Source organism: Aythya fuligula, chromosome 1 (genome assembly GCF_009819795.1).
Source record: "Aythya fuligula isolate bAytFul2 chromosome 1, bAytFul2.pri, whole genome shotgun sequence".
Lineage (NCBI taxonomy): Eukaryota > Metazoa > Chordata > Aves > Anseriformes > Anatidae > Aythya > Aythya fuligula.
The window spans coordinates 72,994,599-73,011,373 of record NC_045559.1 but is presented as its reverse complement, the minus strand read 5'-3'; the positions used below and the strand labels follow the sequence as shown (position 1 = coordinate 73,011,373).

Below are 16,775 nucleotides of genomic sequence, written 5' to 3'. Positions count from 1 at the left end.
GCATAATCCAGGTGAAAGTGTGGGACAGATCAACCTAGAGCATTTAATTAGGATGCCGATGGTACTTTGTACCCTATCCTACCTGTTTTGGGACTACATCCACTTGGGTAGCCTAGAGGAGTTACTGGTGTCATACACTTTGGAAAAAAAAGCTATGTGAAAATGATGAACGTCGGTCTTTTGTATACAAACTGGAAAATTCCTTTGGGCAGATGTCTCCTGTTTGTTCTCCAGACAGATGGAGCAGTGCCACTGCACACTCACAGAGCCCCTCGGCACATGCGGGCCTTGCAGCAAGGGGCTGCATTTTTGACTTTTCCTCCGCAGATCGCTGGAGGCGACTCACACAGGTCCGATCCCCCTGAGCTCTACGTCAATATGTTCACTGCTCCCTGCTGCACTCAGATGGTGCTGCTCAAACACTTGATAACCGATTCCCCCCAGTAGTAAAGAGGCAGTAAAAATGTGATTATTTCCATATCTTCCTTCTGCATATGGTTTTATTTTCCTCCTCCCCTCTGGAAATCCAACTAACTCGGATACCGACTACTCTGATACTCGGTTACCCCCAGACCCACGAGCATGCAGGAGGGACGCTGAGGGACCCTGGGGTCACAGCAAGCCCAGCCTCAGCTCCTGCTGCCTCCAGCAACCCTCAGCAGGAACAGAAACCGAAAGGCCCCGGGGCTTTGCCATGCCCCTCGCAGCCCCAAGCCGAGCCCGAGGGGCAACCCCTGTCTTTCTCTCTCCCCTCCTTACCCTCCCTTCTCTCCCTTCCCTCCCTTCCCCTCTGTCTCAGTCTCGGTCTCTTTCGATGGCGGACGCCCCCGCGCTTCCTCCCGGCGGCCGGAGGCGCCCTGCCCTCGGCCTTCGCCCCTCCTCCGGCCGCCCACAGGTGAGGCCGGCCCCGAGGCCTGCTGCTGGCCGGCAGGAGGACCTGCGGCGCCCGCCCGTCGTGCCCCCGCCAGGTACGTCAGAGCCGCCGGGCCCCCGCCGGCCGCCGCCACCTGGGGGCAGCGGGAGGGAGCGGCCCCCGTCTGGCCCCTGCCCCTGGGGCCCCAGAGGTTGCCTGCCGAAGAAGGGAGGGAGAAAGCGGCTTGGGCTGACCAGGGCGGAGGGAAGGAGGATGGATAGGGTTCGCTTTCCAGCCAGCCTCTGCGGTGGTGCTGGCCTTTGGGCGAGAGGTGCCCCGTCGGAAGGTGCAGCGACCCGCTGGTCGGGCTGGGGTTCTCTGCCAGCCTTTCTTCCTTGTGTGTGTATGCTAGGGAGGCAGCCTTGCTGTTCCCCTGTGCAGTGTTTGGTGTGCCCCGCGAGGACACACAAGAGGTTTTTGTGCGGGGCAAGATGACTGTTTGGAAGCTAAAGAAGCTTTTAGCTTCCAGTATGACCAACTGGGAGCATGAATGTGCTCGTTCTGTGGGATGCGTCCATTTCTACAATATCCCACAACAATAGGATTCAAAGTTCATAATGATGGATGGGGTCAACAGTCGCAGGCTTTATATGAGGCTGTTGGCTTACAGCTGTGCTTGCTCCTCAGTCACAGAACTGAGCCTTGTAGCTGTTTACACAGGGATATGACTCAGCCCAGGAGGATTTTCTATGTTCATGCAATGTCATTTTTCCGGTTCAATGGTGGGTGGGTGAATTTGTGCTCTTGTGGTCATGCCCCCTGACTTCATGGAAGGACCAAAAGCTTCTGTGTGGAAGAGCTGTTGGAGAATTGGAGCTCATGTTTGGGTATAAGATCTCGCAATACACAGGGTAAGCAGGGGTAAAGATTACAGTAAACGTTGTGTGGTTGTCTGGACATGACAAACTGAGGGTGTAGAAATTTAACACTGTAACTAGAAGCCATAAAATCTCATAAAGAATGTCTTTAGCTATATACTCATATATTGTTCTTTTAGGGCTTCTTTCCTCCTCTTTGTTACCAGTCCTTTGAAAAATGAATTCCTCTTCATTGCTACTATAATATGTATTTATTATTAGTTTAATTTTTCAGCACTCTTTTTGTATATGTTGCATCTGGCTTTTCTGTGAAATGTGAAGGGGGCTGAATTCATGTTGCACATGAATATTTCATTCTGACCTTTCCAGATGTCTGAGCAATGATCCTGTGACCTTGTTATTGCACAGCAAGTTTTCCAGGTAGGAGGCAGAGCAGGGTTTTGTTGATACAGGTTTAACCTCAGGTGGGCCGTGGTAGCCCAGGAGAGTGTTCTGGAACTGATGCTGTGGGTGAGTTGCCACCAGCATTCCTGCAATTCCTTCCTTCCTGCCCCCCTTGGAAACACACCCTGGTAGAAGTTGTCCACGAAGAGGCTGAAAATCTCCAACAGTGGCAAAAGAGTTTAAGCCCTTCTTTACGTGCTTGCACTGCAACTAAACAGCTCATCTCAATCTGAGAAGAAGCCCATTTCCAAGGAAATACCTTTCCCCTTCCCACAAATGTGACCAGGTGCACAGACAGGAGTCCCCTGTCCTCTGTGTTGTAATGATGGCCTTGCTGGGATGTTGGCAGTTTTTCTTTTTTAACACAGATGAGCTTTTTGCCTGTTACTCAGTCCCTGCGCTGAATGATCACTAAACTGCTTTTTGTCTGGTCTTTCCCCTTTGCAAGTCCAGCCTAGGTGGCTGGGTACAGGAGTGAAGGCTCCTTCTGGAGCAGCAGCCAGGGCCTTTGAAGGTAAGGGCCTCACTACTTTTGAGGAGTGACCTCTGCTTTTGTGAGGTGTTCTGGGATCTATGTGTGATTTTGCTGCATGCTTGTTATTGACAAGCATGCCATATATGTTGTCTAAAACAGCATGCCATTTTAGCCTCAAATTTAGCAGTTTGCTGAAGAGGGTTTTGAATGCATCTAAGAAAGGCTACAATGATTCTGTGACAAAATAACTTTTAAAATAAAGTTGCTTTTACACAAATTAGTTGCTGTTTCGATGGCTTCAGACAAAAATATGCAGTCATACTAAGTGGAACTAAGTGTATTATGTGAAATGAAGGTGACTTCCTTGTGTTGGTTTCTTCATTGTTAGAGCAGGAATTCAAAAAGTAAATAACCATGGTGAGATGTAAACTGGATTTTTAAAGGTATTCTGGTTTGAATAGATGCTTAATAGTAGTACAGCTGGGGAAATGCATAAACAATATTTTTGTACTTATTAAATTTTAAGCTTTACTGTAAGAATATGGATAGAGCCATGAAATCATTCTTTAACTCAGCTGAATGAGTGTTCTGTATGTTCATGTGGCTATCAGCTTTAAATTAATGCTTTTTTTTCTTTTTTTTTAAAGGGAAATTGTTCAGAGTCAAAACTGACCTTGGTGTAAAGTGTTTGTGTGTAGAATAGCTGTAGGTGTTTATGCTGTGCTGACTGGATTGGTTTAAGTTTGAAATTCAGCTATAATTGAACAGTCATTATTTAATACTCATTGAAATTAGAAATCCAATTTTATTTAAAATTGATTTTTGATTAGAATTACCAATGCTTCATATTTTTGTGGCATTTAACAGACCATTATAACTCTAAGATAAGGATTGTTGCCCTCCAGACCATACAAGTGATTGTCCAAAATGTTGCTATGGCTACGGATGTAGCTCTGAGAGGTGGAAATGAAGGAGTCTAGGTGGCCTGCTGCTCACTATGTTCAAAGTTGGGGTTTCAGATTTGTTGCCAGCCTCCACACTTTTCAAGAAGGGCAAGAAAGAAGACCCTAGCAGTTACAGGCCTGTCAGTCTCATGTCAGTGCCTGGTAAAATTATGAAGAAGATTGTCCTTGAAGTTATTGAACCTAGGGGACAATGCAGTCATTGGTCCTAGCCAGCATGGGTTCATGAGGGGTAGGTCCTGTTTAACAAATTTGATTTCCTTTATCATAAGATCACCCATCTAGTCGACCAAGGGAAAACCAGCTGATGTGATCTTTTTGGACTCAGCAAAGCTTTTGACACAGTTTCCCATAGGATCCTACTAGACAAAATATCCAGCACACAGCTAAACAAAAACATCATATGATGGGTGAGCAATTGGCTGACGGGCAGGGCTCAAAGGGTTGTGGTTAATGGGGCCACATCAGGATGGTAGATGGTCACCAGTGGGGTCCCCCAACGCTCCATTTTAGGGCCAGTCCTCTTCATAGAATCATAGAATATCCTGAGTTGGAAGGGACCCTTAAGGATCATCAAGTCCAACTCTTGACACCGCACAGGTCTACCCAAAAGCTCAGACCAAAGCACACTCCCTTCCCCAAAAAATGTTCTTTAAATTAATTTTCTCCTTCTCTTCCCCCCCCTGCACCCCAACCCCTTTCTTGCCAATAGTCAGAAGGTCACTGAGTTCATGCTGTGTTTTAAATTTACACTGTTGCTGGATGATCAGAGCAGATGTTGGTACTATGCTGCTTTCATAAATTTAATTTTATTTCATTTCAATGTTTTTATAAACAATTTGGATGTAGTACTAGAAGATGTTTGAGCAAATTTGCTGATAACACTAAACTTGGAGGAGTTGTGGACTCAGATGAGGTGGAAAGGCCTTGCAGAGAGATCTGGGCAATTACCCGCTGCATGATGTTTAACAAGAGCAAGTGCCGGGTCCTGCACCGGGACTGGGCAACCCTGGCTATATGTACAGACTGGGTGATGGGACGCTGGACAGCAGCCCTGCAGAGAGGGATCTGGGGGTTGTGGTTGACAGTAAGTTGACTATGAGCCAGCAGTGTGCCCTGGCAGCCAGGAGGGCCAACCGTATCCTGGGATGCATCAAGGATGGCATTGTTAGTTGGTCAAGGGAAGGGATTGTCCCGCTCTACTCTGCACTGGTGTGGCCTCACCTTGAGTACTGCATGCAGTTCTGGACACCACAGTACAAAAAGGATGTAAAACTGTTGGAGAGTGTCCAGAGGAGGGCGATGAAGATGGTGAAAGGCCTAGAGGGGAAGATGTGTGAGGAGCGGCTGATGGCACTGGGCCTGTTCAGCCTGGAGAAGAGGAGGCTGAGGGGAGACCTCATCGCGGTCTACAGCTTCCTCATGAGAGGGAGTGGAGGGGAAGGCGCCAATCTATTCTCTTTAGTGACCAACGATGGGACCTGTGGGAATGGTGTTAAGCTGAGGCAGGGGAGGTTTAGGCTAGACATCAGGAAGAGGTTCTTCATCAAGAGGTTAGCTGCACACTGGAACAGGCCCTCCAGGGAAGTAGTCACTGCACCAAGCCTGTCTGAATTTAAGAAGTGTTTGGACTGTGCACTTAGTCACATGGTCTAAAATTTTGTGTAGACTTGTGTGTTGCCAGGAGTTGGACTTGATGATCCTTATGGGTCCCTTCCAACTCGGGATGTTCTACGATTCTATGTAATGATACAGGTGTTATCATGGGAACCACATCTGACTGGCCTATGAGTCAGGCAAGTTGCACAGGTTGGGCACCCTTTGCTTTCAAAGGAAAGAAGAAATGACTTGCATTTGACAGTTTTTCTGCGCATTGCCTGACTTTATTGGTCCAGCAGAACTACAAAAAAGAAGCAGATATGTGCATGTGTAGGCGTGAAAGTTGCAGATAGAATTTATATTTTCTTCTTGAAAAATGTCTTTTTTAAAAAAACAGGCTGTGTGAACAGTATCAAAATTTTAATGGAAAAATAAATACAGCAAAAATGATTTGGAAAATGTAAACACTTTTATTTATTCTTTAAAGAAAAAATAAAAAATAGTACTATCACTCACATATTCTAAGGAAAAGTCTGAATTAGCAATGTCTAATCAAAAGGCAGTGAAAGATGGCAATTGGCCTGGGCTGCAGGCACACTGCTGGTCATGCCAAGCTTTTGGTCCACCAGAAACCCCAAGTTCTCTCTGCAGGGCTGCTCTCAGTGAGTTCTTCTCCCAGTCTGTCCTCATGTCTGGGATTGTCCTGACCCAGGTGCAGCACCTTGTGCTTGGCCTTGCTGAACCTCCTTTAGGCTCACATGGGCCCACTTCTCAAGCATGTCCAAGTCCGTTTGGATGGCATCCCTTCCTTTGCTTGCATCAACTACACCACTCAGCTTGGTGTCACCTGGAAACTTTCTGAGAGTGCACCTGATCCCACTGTATTTGTCGTGGATAAAGGTATTTGTTACTGGTCCCAAGACAGACCCCTGAGGGACACCACTCATCACCAGCCTCCACGTGGATGTAGAGCCACTGTCTACCGCTCTCTGGGTGTGGCCTTATAGCCAATTCCTTGCCTACTGAATGGCCCACCTTTCACATCCATCTCTCTGCAACCTGGAGATCAGGATGTCATGTGAGCCCATGTGGAAGGCCTTACAGATCTGTCAGTCAAGGGAAGTAAGCTAGGATCAGCTCTCCTGAGGGAATCAGTCTGTTCATTTTTCTTATGTTTTCTCTTGGTAAACTTTTAAGTAGTCTTAAAATCATTTAAGAGAAAAGTTTTATTTGATAACTTACAAAGTATCCCATTGGAAATTGTTGGCAGAGGCAAAAATAGTTTCTGGATCTTCGATATTAGCTCTGAGATCATCCACTTTCCTCTTCCATGTGTGCAAGTTTTGCCTGTATGAGTATGTTAATGGGAAGACAATCATCTCTTTGTCAGAAATCTTGTTCTCCTATGCAGCAGCTGGAGCAGGAATACATGGAAAGAAAAATTTCTCTTCTGAGCCTGTAATTAAAAATGTGTCTTTACACATGCATAGGGATAAAAGATGACATTTTTGAGGCAAAGTCATCTCTGGTGTTCCTAAAGGCTTGAATAGTAAGCTTAGGAAGAGTACTGATGTTGTAACAAACTGTTATTTTGTATCCGTATATAGTCCTTTAATTTAAATAAACAAAAAACATGGTAATTCTGTTGTAGGACATGTTATTGACACCAGTGTCTGTCATCATCAAGGCTGAATCTCAAGATTAACTGCACAGCATTCTGTGTGTTGATGTGATGGAATAACTGATAACAATTGTAGGTTGCTGTTTCTGCATCCAAGCAGTGTAAGAGGATGTAACAGCCAATGTGCTGATAGGACGGAAAAAAAAAAGTGAGACGGTGCAATCTTGGGTTTCATTTCAAGCTACATTAGTGGGCACAGATTTTCTGCCTATTATCCCCAGTTGGGACTCATTCAACTTCTCTCCTATCTCATCTCTTCTCTCTTATTTGTTCAAATCCCATTTCTTTCACTTAGCCTTCTCAGTAATCCTTCCTGAATATCAATCTTATGCACACACTTCTTCTGAGGTTGGAAAATTTCAGTCCACAAATCAAGTTGTGAAGAACTGAAAAAAGGATCTCAGACTTGAAAGTTTGAAGTAACATTAATGATAGCGACTAGGCTGTGATACCAATCCTGTCTGTAATAAAGAAAATCAACAGCCATGTAACTTCATTGCCCTTCAGTGATGTCTACCTCAAGGGATGTTTCTTTGACTTCTGCATTCTGAAGATATCTTTTATACTTTATGTTAATATATTCTAGGAATATTTCTTTTAGCTGTAAATTCTTCACCTGGCATTTTATATATGCTGTGCAGTGCATATATTTCACTAGGCTTTTCAAACTTTGAAATTGAGCTTTCTGGAGACTTTGAGCTTCCTTCTCTACGTGGCTGCTGCAGCCAGCAAGGAATGTACTGCCTTTGTCATGATGTTCCAGGGCTATGCTTGTAAGGTGAATATCAGATTTGCAAGAAGATCATTCACCAGGAATTCCTTGTAGGGGATAGTTGGTTTCTCTTTTCACCACAGCTTTCAAAAACACGATGATCCTGAAGGTTTTTTCCAATCTAAATGATCCTGTAATTCTCAGGTATTTAAGTGCCCATGTGGTAGCCCTTGCAGGGGTTTGCTGGCCACTGATGGGCTCTCACAGATGGGCATGTGGAACTTAGGCTAGGTGTAAAAAGGGATGTACAGGAAAATGGTACAAGGTCATTTACAGAAAAGTGGTCTTTTTTTTTTTTTCTCTCTTTTTCTCCAGTGAATAATCTCAGTAAATATCCAGATCTTGTTGGTGTTGTTTTGATAATAAATGACCTACACTATTTCTGTTTTGTCTGATGTTGCTGTCTTAAGTCTCTGCTGCTTTATACAACACATTCTGAAAGTAAGGCTATTGAGTCGATTTTTACTTATAAGAAGGCATCAAATAATTAGGGAAGAATGCATAACCAACATTTAAAAATTGGAAAGATTGAGATGTTTCCCATCATATAGTTTCCACATCCATCTTTTGTTTTATCATTCTGTATTTTAATTTGCTGTGCAAGGCAGAGAAAAGCACAAAAATGATTTTGTTTACTATATACATGGGCTTTAATATGTTCATTCATACTGTGCATTAAAATTAATAAAAGCAATGAAAAAAGTTTAATGGGCTTTTTTTCTCAGAATCTGTCTTCTCTTCTGGTAAATGTTGCTAACAAAAGTGTGTAGTGTCATTGGAAGTTCCATTTTTGGAAGCTGCCCCGATCTCTAGAAGCTACCTGCTTGAGTCTGGGGCTGAAACTCAAAGATTTGGCATGTTCCTTATAAAGCTGGCTTTAAACAAAGCCTTTACAACTTAGGCTGATTTCTGTAGCTTCAGAGAATACCGACGCTCACAGCAACTCATCTATATCTAGCTTTAGTATGTGGTAGTCTGGACACCATGGTAGCTTCAGCTCTAAACCTCAGTTCAATATAACTATGAACATTTGCATGGATATGGTGCTTATTTACAACTATTGGATGAACTATGAACAAATGTAATCTATTTATTTTATTATTTTCTGAAAAATATACCATTGGTTTACTGGATTTTACCCTGTGTTTTAGAAGATGAGAATTGAAAGCTTCAGCATGCTTGTTGAGTCTTAGCTGAGAGTATGATGGGATGCTACAGGGTCCTCTGCTGAAGCTGAGCACCATGGGGGAAGGAAGATGACTCACAAAAGAAGGTGGATAATTCTTGTGTTCCTCAGAAGAAAGTTTTAATATAAGAACTGATCTTCTGCTTGGGAGGAAAATGCCTGAGGAGATCTTACCCCAGTTCAGCTGAGGTCAGTGTGAGTTATGGTGCTGATTTCCCCAGAGACAGAACTTTGCGCAGTGTATGCAAGAATGCCATTAAACAGGTAGACAAGCTTTTATGTTAAACTTGGAACTCAGAAACAGGTGGTACCCAAAGGCTTTGTGTTGTCTTACCTGCTCCGGTGTGTCCACTGGGTGATGTTGTTTTGGCAATGTTTTTATGACCCTGCCTAATGGCAAAGAAATTCTTCTGAGACAGTGTTCAGGTAGCAGAATGAGTTGCAGTTGTTTGCTGCTTTATTTTTCTCAGCATCTGGACCTGTGATACGTGCTGTTTTGCTTGACAGAAAGATTAAGCGGACTTGACAAACTCACAGTTGTAAACTTACCTTTACAGTCAGAGCCCTACAAGTCAGGATAAAATGTATGTTGTTAAGAGCTACAAAGGAAAATTCTGAAGGAAAAAGGAAAAAAGGAAATTGTGTTTGATTCAACAGCTGTCTTGTGGACTTTGGATGTAGTGTAGTACTGCTGGTGTTACAAAAACACAAGTAATATAGGTCTTTTTTATGAGTGTCTTAAATTTTATTCTGAGTATGTTGGCCTCGTTGATTGTTTACTGTTACCAGCTGACATCCTGTCTGTAAATATTTAATGTTGTATTGCAGTTAACATAGAAAGAAGAGCTGCACTGATAGGAACTGAAAGCTAGTGGTTTTTAAGCAATTTATTATAATTAGCTTCACATATTTCATTTGCTTCTTGTTCCCTCTGACAACCTGGTAACTGTTCTCATCCCTTATTTTCTTGTCCCTTAAAAAAGATTTCTCTTCCTTTTGTGAAAGACCCATGCAAAGGAGCCAGTAAACTACTGAAGAGATGGTGAAGGTGTCTCAGTATAGAATGGTACCTACCAACTAAGTACCATTAAAAGTATCAACTAAAAGAAAGAAATTGTAAACCGGGTGTGGTGGTTTTACTCAGGTGAGCAGCCAAGCTCCACCACAACCACTCTCTCACTCCCCCTCTCCTCAAAGAGGAAGGGGGAGAAAATACAACACAGAGAACTCGAGGTTTGAGATGAGAAGGTTTAATTAAAGGGAAAGGGAATGGGGAGAAAAAGAAACAAAAGAAACAATAATTCTGCGTGGAAGCACAGAGAGAGGGGAAAAAAAAATATTCTCTACTTCCCATCAACGAGCGATGTTCGGCCATGTCCTGGGAGGCAGGGCCTCAAAACGTGTAGTGGTTGTTCAGGAGGAACAGCCCACTCCCCCATGAGAGCCCCCCTTTTTATTGCTGAGTGTGACATCAGGTGTTATGGAATATCCCTTTGGTTGGTTTAGGTCAGCTGCCCTGGCATTGTTCCCTCCCCATCACTTGCCCATCCCCAGTCTGCTGGCTCTTGGGGGCTTGGAAGGAGTCCTGATGCTGTGCCAGCACTATGCAACAATAGACACAACACTTGAGTGATATCAGTGCTGTTCCAGCTACGAGTGCAGAGCACAGCACTGTGTGGGCTGCTGCAGGGAAAAGGTGACTCCAGCTCAGACAGACCCAACACAACCTCCACCCCTTATTCCATAACATTTGTGTCACAATCAGGTACAGTTTAGTATATAGATGCTCTCATCACCATTGTTCTCTGTCCATTGAAGTATTTATATGTCTGTACTTCCTTTCATTCCATAGGTCTTTTCCCAAAATGTTCATAAAAACTGTTGATGGTTTCAGCTTCATCTGTCAAAGTGGTCACTCAGGGCAGGCAAAGTTGGTTTTCTTGACACCAGCACCAGCTTAGCTCATCACTGTTGCACTTGCCTGGTTCCTTGTGAAGTTGACCTGTCATTGGTTCTGCAGTGTCCTCCTACAACACATAACTTGGATTACAGATTAATTTTCTCCCAGTGTTAAATCTCCTTGAGGCACACACTTGATATCCCCATCCTTCTGCATTACCCACCAGGTATACCCTGGTCCTTGGGTGAAGACAATCCCACGAGTGGGTTTGCCTTTTCCCATGGCAGGGGAAACCCACACCTCCTTCCCCTTCCACTTTTCCACATGCACTACAGTGACTTTAGCTTCTCCCACAGTGTGTAGGGGTTTTGTTTCAGCAGGACCAGGACAGCTGTCAGACCCCCTGTTGTTAACTAGCCAAGTGGCCTCTGGTAGATTTATATCCCAATGTTTCCACGTCCCAGCACCCAATGCTCGCAGCATAGTTTTTAACAGTCCATTGTACCTCTCAACCTTCCCAGAGGCTTGTGGGTGATAAGGGATGTGATACACCCATTCAATGCCATGTCTCTTGGCCCAGGAAGTAACCAAATTGTCTCGGAAGTGACTCCCATTGTCAGACTCAATTCTCTCTGGTGTACCATGTTGCCACAGCACTTGTCTTTCCAGGCCCAAGTAGTGTTTCGGGCCGTGGCATGGTTTACTGGATATGTTTCCAGCCACCCAGTAATTGCTTCTACCATGGTGAGTATGTAACATTTACCTTGGCGGGTTTGTGGGAGTGGTCCGATGTAGTCAATCTGCCAGGCCTCACCATATCGAAATCCAAGCCATCTCCCCCTATTCCAGGGAGACTTTACCCTCATGGCTCGTTTGATTGCAGCACAGGTCTCACACTGATGGGTAACCTGTGTAATGGCCTCAATGGTCAGGTCCACCCCTTGATCATGAGCCCATCTGTATGTGGCATCCTTCCCTAGATGTCCTGATGTTTCATGGGCCCATCGAGCTACAAACAGCTCACCCTTATGTCCCCAGTCCAGGTCCACCTGAGCTACTTCAATTTTCGAAGCTCGATCTTCTTCTTCATTGTTTTAATGTTCTTCGGAGGCACGATTCGTAGGCATGTGGGCATCTACATGACGTACTTTTACAGCCAGGTTTTCTACCTGGGCAGCAATGTCTTGCCACAGGGTAGCAGCCCAGATGGGATTACCTCTGTGCTTCCAGTTGTTCTGTTTCCATTGTCACAGCCACCCCCACAGAGCATTTGCCACCACCCATGAGTCAGTGTAGAGATACAGTACCGGCCATTTTTCTGTTTCAGCAATTTCTAAGGCCAGTTGTATAGCTTTCACTGCTGCATACTGACTCGACTCACCTTCCCCTTCCATGGCGTCCACAACTCGTCGTGTGGGACTCCACACAGCAGCTTTCCACTTCTGATGGCTCCCTACCACACGGCAGGATCTGTCAGTGAACAACACATACTGCTTTCTGTCTTCTGGCAACTCATTGTGTGGTGGTGCCTCTTCAGCACGAGTTACCTCTTCTGTTGGTGCTCTGAAATCCCTGCCCTCTGGCCAGTCCATAATCTCTTCCAGGATTCCCGGGCGGTTGAGTTTCCCCATTCGAGCCCGCTGTGTAATTAACGCTACCCATTTACGCCACGTAGCGTTGGTTGCATGATGTGTAGTGGGGATTTTCCCTTTGAACATCCAATGTAACACAGGTAGCTGTGGGGCCAAGAGGAGTTGTGGTTCTGTACCAACAACTTCTGAGGTGGCTTGAATCCCCTCATATGCTGTTAATATTCCCTTTTCAGTTGGAGTGTAATTGGCTTCTGATCCTCGATAGCCTTGGCTCCAGAACCCCAGAGGTCGGCGTCAAGTTTCTCCTGGGGTCTTCTGCCAGAGGCTCCAGGTGAGCCCATGCTCCCCAGCTGCAGTATAAAGTATGTTTTGCACAGCTGGTCTGGTGTGGACAGGCCCAAGGGCTACTGCACGATCTATTTCTTGTTTAAGTTGTTCACAAGCCTGTTGTTGCTTGGGGCCCCACTCGGAAGAGTTCTGTTATTCTGAAAAGAGTTCCTCTTTCAAGTCACTCGATATAGAGGACTCACAAGCTGACTATAGCCTGGCACATGCATTCTCCAAAATCCCACAAGGCCTAGGAAAGCTTGTGTTTCTTTTTTGCTAGTTGGCGGAGACATAACTGTTATTTGTTGATCACATCCATCGGAATGTAGTGACGTCCATCCTGCCATTTTACCCCCAAGAACTGGATTTCCTGTGCGGGTCCCTTGACCTTATTCTGTTTAATAGCAAAGCCAGCTTTCAGGAGAATTTGAATTATTTTCTTCCCTTTCTCAAAAACAACTTCTGCTGTGTTACCCCATACGGTGATATCATCAAAGTACTGCAGGTATTCGGGAACGTTCCCCTGTTCCAGTGTTGTCTGGATCAGTCCATGGCAAATGGTAGGGCTGTGTTTCCACCCCTGGGGCAGTCGATTCCAAGTATACTGAATGCCCCTCCAAGTGAAAGCAAATTGTGGCCTGCATGCTGCTGCCAGAGGGATGGAGAAAAATGCATAAGCAATATTGATTGTAGCATACCACTTGTCTGCCTTTGACTCTAGTTTGTACTGGAGTTCCAGCATGTCTGGCACTGTAGCACTTAGTGGTGGTGTGACTTCATTCAGGCCCCGATAGTCCACCATTAGCCTCCACTCACCATTAGACTTTCGCACTGGCCATATAGGACTGTTAAAAGGTGAGTGAGTCTTGCTGATCATTCCTTGGCTCTCCAGATGATGAACTAACTCATGGATAGGAATCAGGGAGTCTCGGTTGGTGCGATATTGCCGCCAGTGCACAGTTGTAGTTGCAATTGGCACTTGCTGTTCTTCAGTCCTCACCAATCCTACAGCAGAAGGGTCGTGTGAGAGACCAGGCAGGGCAGACAGCTGCTTAATCTTCTCTGTGCTCAAGGCAGCTATGCCAAAAGCCCACCGGTACTCTTTTGGATCCTTGAAGTACCCTTTCTTGAGGTAGTCTATGCCGAGGATGCACGGAGCCTCTGGGCCAGTCACAATGGGGTGCTTTTGCCACTCATTCCCGGTTAGACTCACTTCAGCTTCCAAGACAGTTAGCTCTTGGGATCCCCCTGTCACTCCAGAGATAGAGACGAGTTCTGCCCCTTGGTGGCCTGATGGCATTAGGGTACACTGTGTGTCTGTGTCCACTAAAGCTTTATATTTCTGCGGTTCTGGTGTGCCAGGCCATTGAATCCACGCAGTCAAGTAAATCTGGTTGTCCCTCTCCTCTACCTGTCCAGAGGCAGGGCCCTACTAGTCCTGGTTGGAGCATCTATCAATTAATTCTTCCAAATGTGAAGCAGAGGTTTCTTCATCAGGGTCAGAAGTAATACTAACCCTTCTACTGCCTCTGGGGGACTGCCCAACAGAAACTGGGGCAGCAATCCTCCTAGGGACCCCCTTTGTTGCTGCTGTATCTTTCCACAGCTCATGTACCCAAGCAGGTAGGGCCAAGGTTGGTTCACCGTCCTACTTACACGTATTTTCCCCGTGGTCACGTAAATAAAACCACAAGGTACCCCGCGGTGTGCATCCTGGATTCTCCCTTGTTTGAGCTGGGGAGTGCTGGCGCTTGATGGCCAAAAGATTCTTCCGTCTAGGTGAGGAGGAAGCTATGTGTTCTTCTAATCGTTAGGACAGTCTCTCCACAGCTGAAATGCAGGCCCATAATGGGCCAGAGAGATTTTATTCATATTTATGAAGCTGGTTGGACACGTTATCCACAGTTGGCCCCATCCCCTCCTCCCAATCCATTGCTGCCAGTATGCTGGCATGTGATGAGGGTGCAGCCCGTACAAACTTCCGCCACATGGATGTTGCGCATTGGACTTCATTAGGGTCTTTAGGTGCCTGGGCGTTGTTTAAATCACTATATAGCATCTCCAGCACAGCTAATTCCTGCAGGTGCCGGAGGCCCTTATCCATAGTGGTCCATTTGCTTACTTGGTATACAATATCTTCCTTGTGGGGATACCCTTCTTTCACAGCTGTTAGGAGTCACCTCCAGAGGCTGAGAACTTGTGCCTCTCTCCCAATTACTCTATCAATGAGCCTTTCTCTAGAGAGGGATCCCAGCTGCTTGGCTTCATTGCCTTCTAGCTGTTGGCTGTTGGCCCCAGTGTCCCAGCATCAAAGCAGCCAGGTGAGGGTGTGCTCACCTGGAAGACGACTAAAATCTTTTCGTATTTCTCGCAGCTCACTCAAGGGTAGAGACTGAGTAGTTTCTGATTCATCTATGATTTCGGTCTCTTCTCCCTGCTGTTGCCGTGATGACGCTGCTTTAGAGCTGCCTGCCTTTTCCTCTTCTCCCTCATCCTTAGGAGGAGCTTCTTCCCTTACTAAATGACCTGATTTCTGTTTCCATTGTTTTGTCTTTACTATAGGGGCGACTGATACCATAGATGGTTGGTCCTCTGGAGTGGTCACAGTCTGTGCTGTCTCATCATCAAATTCAGGAACTTCCCTATCCCCTTGAGGGTGCTGGGCAATGTTAATTGACATTTGATAGGCATAAGCCAGATCCCAGCGGAGTGCAGCAAGCTGGTGGAGTTCTCTAGTATTGCCAGGGTCAGGGCATATGTCTTGCAAACATTCTACCAGTTTTCTTGGATTTTGCACTTGTTCAGGGCTGAAATTAAGAACCACCGGAGAAGAAAACCATGACACTGGGGAAAAGTCTTATTCTTAATTTCTTGCAGTTTTCTTTGCTTTTAGTTGTACCAGCAACAGGTAAAATGCCTTGGATAGAAATTAATTTTAAGTATAAAATGCCTTTGAAAGATTAAAATAGCTTCTTGTTCCAGCCTTAAATCTAGTAGGGTCCAATCATTATAAACAGGATTATAATAAATTCACCTTTTGGTTTCTTTTTTATTTCCCTCTCTTCTTTCTTTGCCAGCAGACAGGAAACATGAATGAATTGGCTCTGGAGTCAAACAATTCATATTTCTTATTGGGGTAACTTATTTGAAACTTTTTTGGTGAATTTTGAAGTCAGATGATGAGAAAAAAGATACGTTTAAGAAGCCTCATGAAACCCTACAGAAGGCTGACTAAATTTATGAAGAGAGAGTTGTTGTTAGAAGTCATATACCAAAGACTGGATGAAAAAGCGATATTACTTTACTCCTGAAGTACGCTTTTCAACAGAAGCTAATGAAGAGCTCTGCTGTGATACCATGACTGACAATAAATGGCATGCTTTGCCACAAGGAATACCATTTATTTTCACTGATTGTCTGCCAGGTGGGCACAGAGTGGGGTGCAAGTGGAGGGGTTTTGATTTCAGCAGCTATGGCTGGGGGGAGTGAAACCCAATTTCATTGTGATCCTGGTATCTGCAAAAGTACTTTGAAAGAAGATCTATCACAATGTGAGCTAAAAGTAGCAAGATGTGATCAGGCAAAGGGTAGCAGAGCTGCCTCCTGACTGATCAGGCCACTAAGACTTCTTTGAGGCATTGATTCAAGAAAACCTTGAACGCATCAATCATTTCAGCTGGGCTTCTGTGCTTTTGTTTTATGGCTGTCCCAAATGCTTTCCTCAGTCTGGGCCTAATGGGGTTGTATATCTATTTTACATTGAGGTACAGCAAATGACTTACAGGTGTTTGTTCTTAATAGCTAATTTAAAATGAAGAAAAGAATAAAATCCATGTTTGGATTGTACTGTCACATGCTTTGTTGTACTGATGGGATTCTCAAAGTTTATGTCAGTGTGACACTGTAACTGAAAACTTACCTGGTAAGCAGTGTGGAGGGTGTTTCGTGGTTTATGTTTGTTTGTTGTTGTGGTGGTTTTTTTTTGGTCTGGTTTGATTTTGGTTCTGCATAGTTTTAATTGACCATCTGAGAAGAATGGAAGGATTTTTCTTGCTGACCCTGAATTATTTTCAGGGTTTGGCATCTGAGCTACTTCTGGGAAAAAA

At 44.9% G+C, this 16,775-nt stretch overlaps 1 protein-coding gene across 4 annotated transcripts in view; it reads left to right on the top strand.

Moving 5' to 3' along the window:
• Window positions 1-912: 912 nt before the first annotated feature.
• The window catches only part of ARHGAP8 (Rho GTPase activating protein 8), a 90,413-nt gene continuing 74,550 nt past the window's right edge, over window positions 913-16,775 (top strand). For all 4 annotated transcript variants that reach the window (XM_032188966.1, XM_032188958.1, XM_032188976.1 and 1 more), the window contains exon 1: window positions 913-968. The gene's annotated coding sequence lies outside the window, so the exon portion shown is untranslated. The remainder of the gene's footprint in view (window positions 969-16,775) is intronic.